Genomic DNA, 12138 nt, shown 5'->3' with positions numbered 1-12138 from the left:
GATGTCCATGTTGCGCTTTCCTATAAGCCCGCACAGTGAGCAAGGTTCCATGTATCTATGACCGCTCTACTACCGTGCTAAGGAAAAACGCCGTATGAACCTCCAGGCGTTGCCAAATTTCCTCTCATGAAATACGATTTTATTGGGGATATAGTAAATATTTTTCCTCCAATTTTTCAGACTATTTTCTTCGCAATATAATCTAAAATATCTGATAATTTTAAAGAGAAACATACATAAATTTCATCAAAAGTAAATGTTTTATCCGAGGAAATTTGGCAACTCTCGAATGTTCATACGGCCTTCTTCCTTAGCACAGCAGTGTAGCCGGCGTTGAAAAAAAATTAGCTTAAATTTGCCGCCCAATTTTTTTTTTTTATCTTAATTTAAGCTGATGCAGAAAATTAAAATTACATACCTTATGAGAGTCTCGCAGCTATCAATCCTGAAATACGAGAAAAGGAGGTCATTAATATCACACGTAGCATTGAAATGAGGAAGGATACTAATAGTTAATTCAGGGTTCCCAGCCAATTTCGGAAAAAAAATCCCTGACTTTTCCAGGTTTTCCAGGCCAAAATGAAAACTTTTCCAGGCCTTTTTCCGTGGAAAAAACTCAAATAATTTGCCCTAAAAGAGACAGCGCGCGCATTTTTCGGTTTTTGTAAAAACTCCTCTATTTCATCAATTTTTGATCTGGTTCAGCTTTTTTTTCTATAAGAACCAGGCTAAGATAGTATCATAACACGAATGAAATCACAAAAAAACTTAAAATGTGTTGGAAAAAAAAATTGGCGAAATATAAACGCCTTCTTAAACGATACATGCATTGGTGAAAGCAAATGATTTTTCAATTTGTTTCATTTACTCATAGTAGTATTGGATTTGAAAAATAAATCCCATCATGGTATTGCTGCTATGCTAAGGAGAAGAGCACTGAACAGATTCTTTTAAAAAATAATCCAACCTGCAGTCTTCGTTCTGCAGACTATTAAGAACTATTCTTAAGAAAACTGAGAAATACATATATATTTTTTTAAATGAGCGTATTGTCCAGGGAAAAAAGGCGGAGTTACAAAAAAAATAACCTCCACCTTAGCATGCAGACATAGTTCTCAGCTAAGCGCAAGATATCCTAGTGAGTGTGCTTGAAACTTTTACATTGAAGATTGAGGGTTACCCGATCGAAGAGCATAGGCGTAGCTAGGTCATTTTGCTAGGGGGGGCCTGGCCTCCCACCACCGGGGGGTTTGGGAGGTATGGAATACCCCCCAGCTCAGGGGGGGACTTCGGGGGGCCTCCCCCGGAAAATTTTTTAAATTTTAACTCTACTTGAGCGCATCTCGAGGCACTTGCGGCGCTAATCTTCCTTCAATTTCTGCCTAAAAATGAATATAGAAATGCCGGTCATGTTTCTATAAAAAATCGAATTCCTTGATCAATTTTCCAACCTTGAAACGAGCTTACGTGCCTCCATCAAAGGATCGACGAATCAAGACATTATCACGCATCAAATCGTCGCTTCTCCGACGAAAAAACACATCTCAATTTCCACGTGAACTTTATTTTCCATACAAATCCATGCTTCCAAGACTCATGCGGAAATTGTTATACGCCCATACGTCAAAGGAGCGACAAAATGACGGTCGACGTCTATGACGATCTGGCAAGGCGGGAGCCCTAGGGTGCGTCAAAAAAAATGAAAGTCTGAAATTTTCCGCTCCCCAGGCGGCAATCGATGACGTTTGGTAAAAAAACATGTTTGCCAGAATTTGGGCCAATTTCAACCATTTTAAATGGTGCCAAAGGTCAATTTTGTGATGAAATTATGATATTTTGGTTTAGACCTTGATTTCGCACAAAAAACTCGATTTTACGCTGAAATCGTGCGTTTACGAGAAAAATGCCAAAGAACTCGACTTGTAGAGGATGAAATTTTACACTAGGAAGACGTCTTTGTAACCGATAAAAATCAAATTGAACTAGAAAAACTCAACTCGGTATTTATTTTTTTGGTCCTCAGAATTTCCGAGGTCTTAGAAAGTAGAGGTGTAAAAGACTCATTTTTCACGAAAATAAGTCGAAAGAGGGTGTAAATGAACTGTAGGCAAGTGTTGAGGATGCAAATGTCATCAGAACTTCCTCAGTTTCAAAAAAAGTTCCAACTATTTTGCACAATCCTCCAAAAAGTGCACGGCTCGAGAAGCAGGATTGTGCTATAATAGTAAGGGGAAAGAGCGGTTTGACCGGGAAAAATTGCGTAACAAACTTTCCCAATGTAATCGTTATCAGTAGTTCCCCCTGAACAACTTCCTAAAAGTTAAAAATGGCCCGACCCCGGAATACCCCTCAAAAAAGTTAAAATTGAAAATGGCGGCCGTAATAAGAGGGTCCGGGAAATCGGTATTTTAAAATGCTCATTCTGTCTCATCATGTGAGGTATCATTTCCTATGTAATTTTGGTCGCAGATTTCATAAATGAATTCCACAAGGCCCTCCGGCCAAAGGGGGCGCTCTAAATCAAAGGTGGCGGCCAAATGTGAAAGGCAGGAGGTTGCATTTTTTTAAATATTCACCGAAGGAACAAGGAAAGTGAATTGTCTTTATTTTCATGTATTTATGGCCAAGAAACTTAAATTTGATGTTATAAATGTATTTAATAAAGGAAAATAAAGGAAACATACGACTACCGAGAGAAACGTAAGCTTAGAAGGGGCCTTGCGGAATTCATTTATGAAATCTACGACCCAAATTACATAGGAAATGATACCTCACATGATGAGACAGAATGAGCATTTTAAAATACCGATTTCCCGGACCCTCTTATTACGGCCGCCATTTTCAATTTTAACTTTTTTGAGGGTATTCCGGGGTCGGGCCATTTTTAACTTTTAGGAAGTTGTTCAGGGGGAACTACTGATGACGATTACATTGGGAAAGTTTGTTACGCAATTTTTCCCGGTCAAACCGCTCTTTCCCCTTACTATTATAGCACAATCCTGCTTCTCGAGCCGTGCACTTTTTGGAGGATTGTGCAAAATAGTTGGAACTTTTTTTGAAACTGAGGAAGTTCTGATGACATTTGCATCCTCAACACTTGCCTACAGTTCATTTACACCCTCTTTCGACTTATTTTCGTGAAAAATGAGTCTTTTACACCTCTACTTTCTAAGACCTCGGAAATTCTGAGGACCAAAAAAATAAATACCGAGTTGAGTTTTTCTAGTTCAATTTGATTTTTATCGGTTACAAAGACGTCTTCCTAGTGTAAAATTTCATCCTCTACAAGTCGAGTTCTTTGGCATTTTTCTCGTAAACGCACGATTTCAGCGTAAAATCGAGTTTTTTGTGCGAAATCAAGGTCTAAACCAAAATATCATAATTTCATCACAAAATTGACCTTTGGCACCATTTAAAATGGTTGAAATTGGCCCAAATTCTGGCAAACATGTTTTTTTACCAAACGTCATCGATTGCCGCCTGGGGAGCGGAAAATTTCAGACTTTCATTTTTTTTGACGCACCCTAGGGAGCCCAGGATGCTGCGTACGAGATGAGGATGAGATGAATAGCTATAGGTGAAAGCATCTCTTTATCGAGGCGGTCATAGCGCAGCGTATCGTGCATTCGAGGATTCGTGTTGGCGCAATTGCCCTTTCGGGGAAATGCATCCTGATCATCTTGATTGAGATGCATCGGACGCTCGGGTCCGAGAGGATTTTACACAAGGCGGATAAAGAATGGTGGTCGCATTTCGTACCCTCTGGACGTCACACGGTATCGAGTACATCGGGTACATGGGCCGGCCGAGGCCGGGGGAGCCGGCTCAACCTCGAATTGCATGGCAAAAGCCGTACCCTCCTGACGTCACAGTGCTTCAAGATGGCAGCCAAAATCGAAATGCGACCACCATTCTTTATCCGCCTTGGATTTTACAAAGCACAATCCAGGCAACATGACAATAGCACATTAAATCCAAGTCTTAGTGTCTAATTCTGTCGTGCTAAGGAATAACGCCGTATGCGCCTTCAGACGTTGCCAAGTTTCTTTTGACAAAAACTGAACGGATTCACTGGAAAAAAAAACACAGTGGATCTAGAGTCCAGACTCTTGAAAACATCGACAAGAAAAAGTCCTCTTGATTCAATCAGAATCCAGCTTAAATCAAGAACCAAGCCTCTTAATTTAAGCGGATTTAGTTTTGATTCAAGCTTAAATCTGATTGAATCAAAAGTATTTTTTCTTGTCAATGTTTTCAAGAGTCTGGACTCTAGATCCAATGTGGTTTTTTTCCAGTGTTGGCTCAGTTGCGATGGTCACAGAATCATGTTTTGATGCTTGATTATTGCGGTTCACCTAAAATTAATAAGATCGGTCCAAACAGCAACTTTCTACGTTCAATATTAACCGAGGTATCATCCTTTAAAAAGTCCGGTTTTTGACGTCATCCATCGCGGTAGTGACACCTTTGGTTTCTTCCACCTCGCTTTTATCAGTCAGTGATGCACTGCTTACTCAGCGTGATACTTGGATGAAAGCAAGGTGAATAAAACCAAGGGTGTCACCACCGCGATGGATGACATAAAAAACCAGACTTTTCAATGGGCGATATCTCGGTTAATATTGAACGTAGCAAGTTGCTGTTTGGACGGATCTTATTATTTTTAGCTGATCTACTACAAGGATCATGCATAAAACCACGATTTTGTGACCAACGCGACTGACCTATTTACCGCGAAATACAGAATATTTCCCCCCGAAATTTTCAGATGATTTTGCACGCACTTTAATCTAAATATCGGTAATTTTAAAGGAAAAATATGCATGGATGTCGTAAAAAATACAATCTTCAAAAATGGAAACTTGGCAACTCTCGAATTTTAATGCGGCGTTCTTCCTTAGCACGGCAGAATTCAAGCCGAGCCGATTACAATCAAGAAATGCCTTGAAGGAGGAGTGGATTCTAGATTTTTCCTATGTGATTTACGTTATTTTTGAGTAATTTAAACACTTGAATTCGTATGTGATGCACCCGTGGCAAGGGTTCGTGACGACCCACACTTACGCAAAAGAGGGAGGCACGCTTGTAATGAAAACATTTTCCGGGGGGGGGGGGGGGGGGTGGAGGTAAGTGACATCTAGGATAAAGGGAGAAGGAGAAGTCAAAGGTCGGGAAAAATGGGTTCTGTAATTCATGGACGAAATCGCACTACTTTTCAGCAAAAAAAGGAAAGTTGTGAAAAGTGAGAGATGAATTAATCCGGGAAATCCAGGTACCCTCATTAATTATTGTAATAATTGGACGTATTTCTATCAAACGGAACTATGTGCATTATGACGTGAGCCCTGTTATGGACATATTCGTATGGGTCTCAGGGCTAATGTCTTAACGCACATAGTTCCGTTTGATAGAAATACATCCAATTAGTTTTCAGTTCAATGAAGACATTTTCTTTTGTGTGCTTGCACTGACCTTTTACCTGGGAAACCCGAAATGTAGGGATATTTTGGAAATCGAAGCCACTCTTTTGTTTTCGAGAAGAACGAGGAAAAAGTTGGAGACCTCGAAGGCTCGGAACTTTCGGTACTTTGGTCAGTCGAAGTCGCGTAGGGGTTGAGATTGAGCTCAACCCCTAGGAGGATAATCTAATCGGAAGTATATTTTATCGGAAATATATTCATCTCGGGACCGCGTGTGATAGTCGTTTGCTTCAAGTGTATTACCATCAGTGTGGTTTCGTATTCGGTACTTTAGTTTCGTGTTCGGTACTTTAATTTCGTGTTCGGTACTTTAGTTTCGTGTTCGGTACTTTATTTTCGTGTTCGGTACTTTATTATTAAAATTTTTCTCTGTGAATTATTCCAAAAATATAGAAGGTGCAGTGAATAGTTGAGCAGCCTTACTTTCCGAAAGTTTTCTATCCGCCGAAAGTTTTCGTCAGCGAGCCTCTACTTTTTCTGTCCAGAGTAACAGTTTGCCGTGTTTTACAATACGTGGAAGTAGTATTTGTCACTCGTGTCGGTTGTCATCGTGCGAATTTTCGGTAGTGCCGTTTCATCGATATTTCTGTGAAATTTGATTTGAGGATATAGTTTCGGAAGTCATTTTGCTTACGTATATTCCTCAGCGTTGATTCGGTAAGTCGCTTGATGTCATCAACAAAATGTTTTTTTTTTCATTTTTTCTTTTTTTACGAGAGAAGTGAGGTACATTTAATATCGATGACTTAAGTGTGAAACCACGTATTTCCAGTAAAATTTATTCTACCATTTTATTTTTTCGAGGAAAATCAAGTCGACGGTTGGGCTTGATATCTTTACAGAACACTGGAAAAAAACCACATTGCATTTAGAGTTCAGACTCTTGAAAACCTTGACAAGAAAAAATACTCTTGATTCAATCGGATTTTTGCTTGAATCAAAACGAAATACGCTTTTAAGAGGCTTGGTTTTTAATTTAAGTTAGATTCTGACTGAATCAAGAGTGCTTTTTCTTGTTGATGATTTTTTATGGTGGTTTTTTATGAGTCTGGACTCTAGATCCAATTTGTTTTTTCCCCGTGAAAATTTTGCTAAAAGAGAGGAAAAATCGAGGTAGTTTTCAAGGAATAAGTTGACTAGTTTTACCAAGAAAAAATAAAGTGTAACAGGAGGTCCGGGACGTCGCAGACGGAAATGGGTGGTTTCGCACTTCGGCCATCGATATATAATTTGAGAATCCCTGTGGGCGATAATCTTTTGATTTTCTCGAGATTTTTTTAACAATCAGTGGAGTTATCGAGGTATTCAGCGTATTGAAATGTTTTGCAATTTTTTGCATTTGCGAAGTACCTAAGTTCTTCATAAATCGATGGCCAAAGTGGAAAATCATTCATTTCTATTGTGGTGTCATAAAATTTCCACCTTTATTTTATTTTTTCGAAGAGAAACAAGCAAACTTGAAAGCTTGAAATTTATACAAAGTACGAGGTGTGATCAAAAAGTTCTCGGACTGGTGCCGCCCTGGGCTGAAAAATGGTCCAAACGAGCTAAACTTAGGCTCGTTTGAAAGCTTATACTCTCACGAGTACACTCCTTTTTAGTTTTTGAAAAAATATTTATTAGTTTTCGCACACCGTCAATTTTACGGAGACGTGTTTGCGCCGTGCGGCGATTTTGTCTGCGAACGAGAAATGACCAACATCCTTTTCCAACTTTGAGGTGGCTGATAAGACAGGTGCATCCAGCGATCACGCTGATATGAGTCTATCCTACCTCTGGTGTACTTGCACAAGATAAACCACTATTTTTTACCTGAAATGTGTCACTTGGAACGCATCAAGATGCAATTTTTCGAAAAAAAAAAACGAAAAACTCGAAAAATTGCATCTTGATGCGTTCCAAGTGACACATTTCAGGTAAAAAATAGTGGTTTATCTTGTGCAAGTACACCAGAGGTAGGATAGACTCATATCAGCGTGATCGCTGGATGCACCTGTCTTATCAGCCACCTCAAAGTTGGAAAAGGATGTTGGTCATTTCTCGTTCGCAGACAAAATCGCCGCACGGCGCAAACACGTCTCCGTAAAATTGACGGTGTGCGAAAACTAATAAATATTTTTTCAAAAACTAAAAAGGAGTGTACTCGTGAGAGTATAAGCTTTCAAACGAGCCTAAGTTTAGCTCGTTTGGACCATTTTTCAGCCCTTTTCAAAATTTATTTTTTTGAATTAAAAAAATCGCCATGCGACGCAAACACGTCTCCGTAAAATTGACACTGTGCAAAAACCAATTGATATTTTTTCAAAAACTAAAAAGGAGTGTACTCGTGAGAGTATAAGCTTTCAAACGAGCCTAAGTTTAGCTCGTTTGGACCATTTTTCAGCCCAGGGCGGCACCAGTCCGGGAACTTTTTGATCACACCTCGTATTCTGCAAACATTGAAAAAAAATCACGGAAGTTTTAAAGAAATTAGGTAGACCAGTTCCCCCGAGAAAAAATGAAGTATGACAGAAAATCTGTTGAGTAGCAGACGGAAACGCGTGTTTCTACACTTCGATGGACGCGATACTTTGTGTCAGAACGGCATGCGATATATCGCATCAATTGGTTCCATTTTTTCAGCTACTCGTCATTTTTCTCCAATTTTGAGATTGCGATTCTGTTGTCAAGAGACTAAAGCACTCACTTACCAATTTTAACAAAGAAATTCAACGTACTAAAGGCGTGGTTTTTTTTAGAGAGAAAACATCGCATTCGATACTGATATCGAAACTGCACTTGAATGCGATATTTTCTCTCTAAAAAAAACCACGGCTTTATTACGTTGAATTTCTTTGTTAAAATTGGTAAGCGAGTGCTTTAGTCTCCCGACAACAGAATTGCGATCTCAACATTGGAGAGGAATGACGAGTAGATGGAAAAATGAAACCAATGGATGCGATATATCGCATGCCTTTCTGACACTAAATATGGCGTCCATCAAATCTCCTTAAGTCGTCGATATGAGAATGTTTTATCGTTGAAAATTGATTATTATTGAATACATCATTTGAGAATATTGTAATTTTGTGGTAAAAAAAGCAGTTTTATTCCATTTTTTTTTCTACATTATTTCAACTTATTTGTTAAGCTGTTCCATATACTAGACAATGTGCAACAATGCGTTACGTTGAATTTATCTCTAAAAGGGTTTAATTTTTTTCTTTGCAGCCAACATTCGAGAAGGGGATGAACGAGGATGGAAATCTTCACCCTCCGCATCAGAGCTGTTCCTGACCTTGCAGATCATTGCTTCTTCACGGTAAGATCTCTCAAGCTTCCTCCTATTATTTCGAAAATTAAGGTGATTCGATGAACGCCATATTTTGTGACAGAACGGCATGGGATATATAGCATCGATTAGTTCCATTTTTCCGGCGACTCGTTATTTTTCTCGAATTTTGAGATCGCAATTCTATTGTCAGGAGACTAAATAATTCACTTACCAATTTTAATGAACAAATTCAAAGTATTAAAGGCGTGAGGAAAATAGAGGGAAAATACTGCATTCGAATGAAATATTTTGTCTCATAAAAAAAACCCACGACTTCATTACGATGAATTTGTTTGTCAAAATTTGGTAGGTGAATTCTTTAGTCTCCTGACAACAGAATTGCGATCTCAACATTCGAGAAAAATGACGAGTAGCTGAAAAAATGAAACCAATCGACGCGATATTTCGCATGTCGTTCTGGCACAAAATACGGCGTTCATTGAATCACCTCAACTTCTAATGAATCGGTTACTGTCAATAATTTCAATTTTTGAAATGGGCTGCTAAAAATTTTGAAGGGCTTGGAAGACAAGGCGCATAAGTGCAGTTTTTGAAAAAGTTGAGATTTTAATGATTTCAAGTAAAACTAGTCTAAGTGCATGTTTTGTCAAAAATTCCCTCTCAAATTTCAATTTTTAAGCTTCAAAAAGTCAGTTTAAACTTTCTTTCCGCCATAAGGATCCATGTAATTTCGAGACTTCAAACACATATTTCTCCAGGTAGCAAAAACTGCACTTACGCGCTTTGTCCTACAAGCCTCTCATTCTTCCTCAACGCTGATCATCGCCGCTGTCATCATTCAGGGGATTTTACGTAAAATCAACTTAAGGTGGTTCGATGGACGCCATATTTTGAGTCAGAATGCCATGCGATATATCGCATCAGATTTTTCAGCTACTCGTCATTTTACTCCAATTTTGAGATCGCAACTCTGTTGTCAGGAGACTAAAGCACTTACTTACCAATTTTAACAATGAAATTCAACGTAACAAGGCGTGGTTTTTTTACAGTAGTAGTATTCTGAAAACGTTGAAAAAAAATCACGGAAGTTTTAAAGAAATTAGTTAGACCAGTTCCCCCGGGAAAAAATGAAGTATGACAGAAAATCTGTTGAGAAGCACACTGAGAAAAAACTATGGTTTATAAACCTATTAGAGGTAAATATGGAACACCTATAATAGTCGTAAATAAACTAATGATTCTCGGTCTGTGAACCATACTAAGGTCTCTGTACCTAATTAAGGTACCCCGTACCATAACTAAGGTATATGTGCTATTATTATATGTAGAGGTACTACTATTAGTGGTGTTCCATATTTACCTCTAATAGGTTTATAAGCCATAGTTTTTTCTCAGTGCAGACGGAAACGCGTGTTTCTACACTTCGATGGACGCGATACTTTGTGTCAGAACGGCATGCGATATATCGCATCAATTGGTTCCATTTTTTCAGCTACTCGTCATTTTTCTCCAATTTTGAGATTGCGATTCTGTTGTCAAGAGACTAAAGCACTCACTTACCAATTTTAACAAAGAGATTCAACGTAATAAAGGCGTGGTTTTTTTAGAGAGAAAATATCGCATTCGAGTGCAGTTTCAATATCAGTATCGAATGCGATGTTTTCTCTCGAAAAAAACTACGCCTTTATTACGTTGTATTTCTTTGTTAAAATTGGTGAATGAGTGCTTTAGTCTCCCGACAACAGAATTGCGATCTCAAAATTCGAGAAAAATGACGAGTAGCTGAAAAAATGAAACCAATCGACGCGATATTTCGCATGTCGTTCTGGCACAAAATATGGCGTTCATCGAATCACCTCAACTTCTAATGAATCGGTTACCGTTAATAATTTCAATTTTTGAAATGGGCTGCTAAAATATTTGAGAGGCTTGGAGGACAAGGCGCATAATAGCAGTTTTGGAAAAAGTTCAGATTTTAATGATTTCATGTAAAACTAGTCTTAGTGCATATTTTGTGAAAAATTCCCTCTCAAATTTCAATTTTTAAGCTTCAAAAAGTCAGTTTGAACTTTCTTTCCGCCATAAGGATCCATGTAATTTCAAAACTTCAAACACATATTTCTCGAGGTAGCAAAAACTGCACTTACGCTCTTTGTCCTACAAGCCCCTCATTCTTCCTCAACGCTGATCATCGCCGCTGTCATCATTCGGGCGATTTTAGGTAGAATCAACTTAACTACATTTCGTCTCTCCTCTGACGTAAGGGCGTAACTTGATTCCTACGTGACCTCTGTGCTCCGTATAACTCTATGCTTTCTAAGGCTTATGCAAAAATCTAGATACGCCCTAACGTCAGAGGAGCGACGATTTGACGGTGCTTAGTTTTTCCTGATGTTCTGTTTCTGTACTACTGCAGAACTACAGAACATAATGCCTTGAAACTGTCTTATTTTTCCAAGATTCTGCAGAATAAACTATTCACTGAATTCGCTACGACAGGATTCAGCTTCATTTTTTGTCATTTCCCGGACGAAGAAACGTAACTCACTTCCAAGGTTGTCAAATTTATTCAAAAGAATTCAATTTTTCACAAACACGAGAAAGCGAAATCTTTATCCAAAATTTATTTTCGTTTTTCATGAGATCAGCGGAAAAATCAGTGAAATGTACAATTAATACCTAACATTTTCCTTTACAAATTCAAATTTACGAGGCGAAATCTGGCAACAATGAAATGGACCACATTCTGCAAAAAGGAACCACTATTTCTGGCTCATTTTAGAAACAACGTATATGCCATTGGTTTCCCTATGCAGAACGGTGGTTTTATGAAAGAGTCCGAAATAGTGGTTCCTTATTGCAAAATGTAATCAAAATGTAGTTATGTTCTTCCGTGGGAGGTAACGACGAATTGGACTGCATGCATTTTGCAATTTGGAACTATAAATTCTGGCTCCTCTGAAAAAAACACTTATGTGCATAGGGATACTAATGGCACATGCGTTTTTTTTAAACCGGGCCAGAATTTATAGTTCCAAATTGCAAAATGCAGTCCAATTGAGGGAGGAAAATAGATTTAAAAGCCTCCCAATGAGTGGCCCCGTTTCGTCGCTCCTCTGACGAAAGGGCGAATCTCAATTTCCTCGTGAGCCCTGGGTCACATTCAAATCCATGCTTTCTGCGGTTCATGTGAAAAGTGAGATACGTCCTTATGTCAGAGGAGCGACCTTTTTTGAAACCCGGGGATTTCATTCGTACGTGACCGAAATGAAACCTTATGATGAGACAAGCCTCCGGTAAAAATTTTAGCTTGAGGATACGTTTGGTTTTGGACAGTGGCGTGGCGTGAATTGCGATGTATCGATTCTCATGCCATTTAAAGCT

The 12138-nt window shown here is 38.7% G+C and overlaps 1 protein-coding gene across 1 annotated transcript in view; it reads right to left on the bottom strand.

Annotated features, from left to right (window-relative positions):
- LOC109039801 (UPAR/Ly6 domain-containing protein bou) overlaps positions 1-12138 on the bottom strand; it is a 155721-nt gene that overhangs the window by 36539 nt on the left and 107044 nt on the right. Inside the window, exon 3 of the mRNA XM_072296104.1 lies at positions 419-445. The gene's annotated coding sequence lies outside the window, so the exon portion shown is untranslated. The remainder of the gene's footprint in view (positions 1-418; positions 446-12138) is intronic.

Source organism: Bemisia tabaci, chromosome 2, assembly GCF_918797505.1.
Source record: "Bemisia tabaci chromosome 2, PGI_BMITA_v3".
Taxonomy (NCBI): domain Eukaryota; kingdom Metazoa; phylum Arthropoda; class Insecta; order Hemiptera; family Aleyrodidae; genus Bemisia; species Bemisia tabaci.
This window is presented reverse-complemented; position numbering and strand designations above follow the sequence as displayed.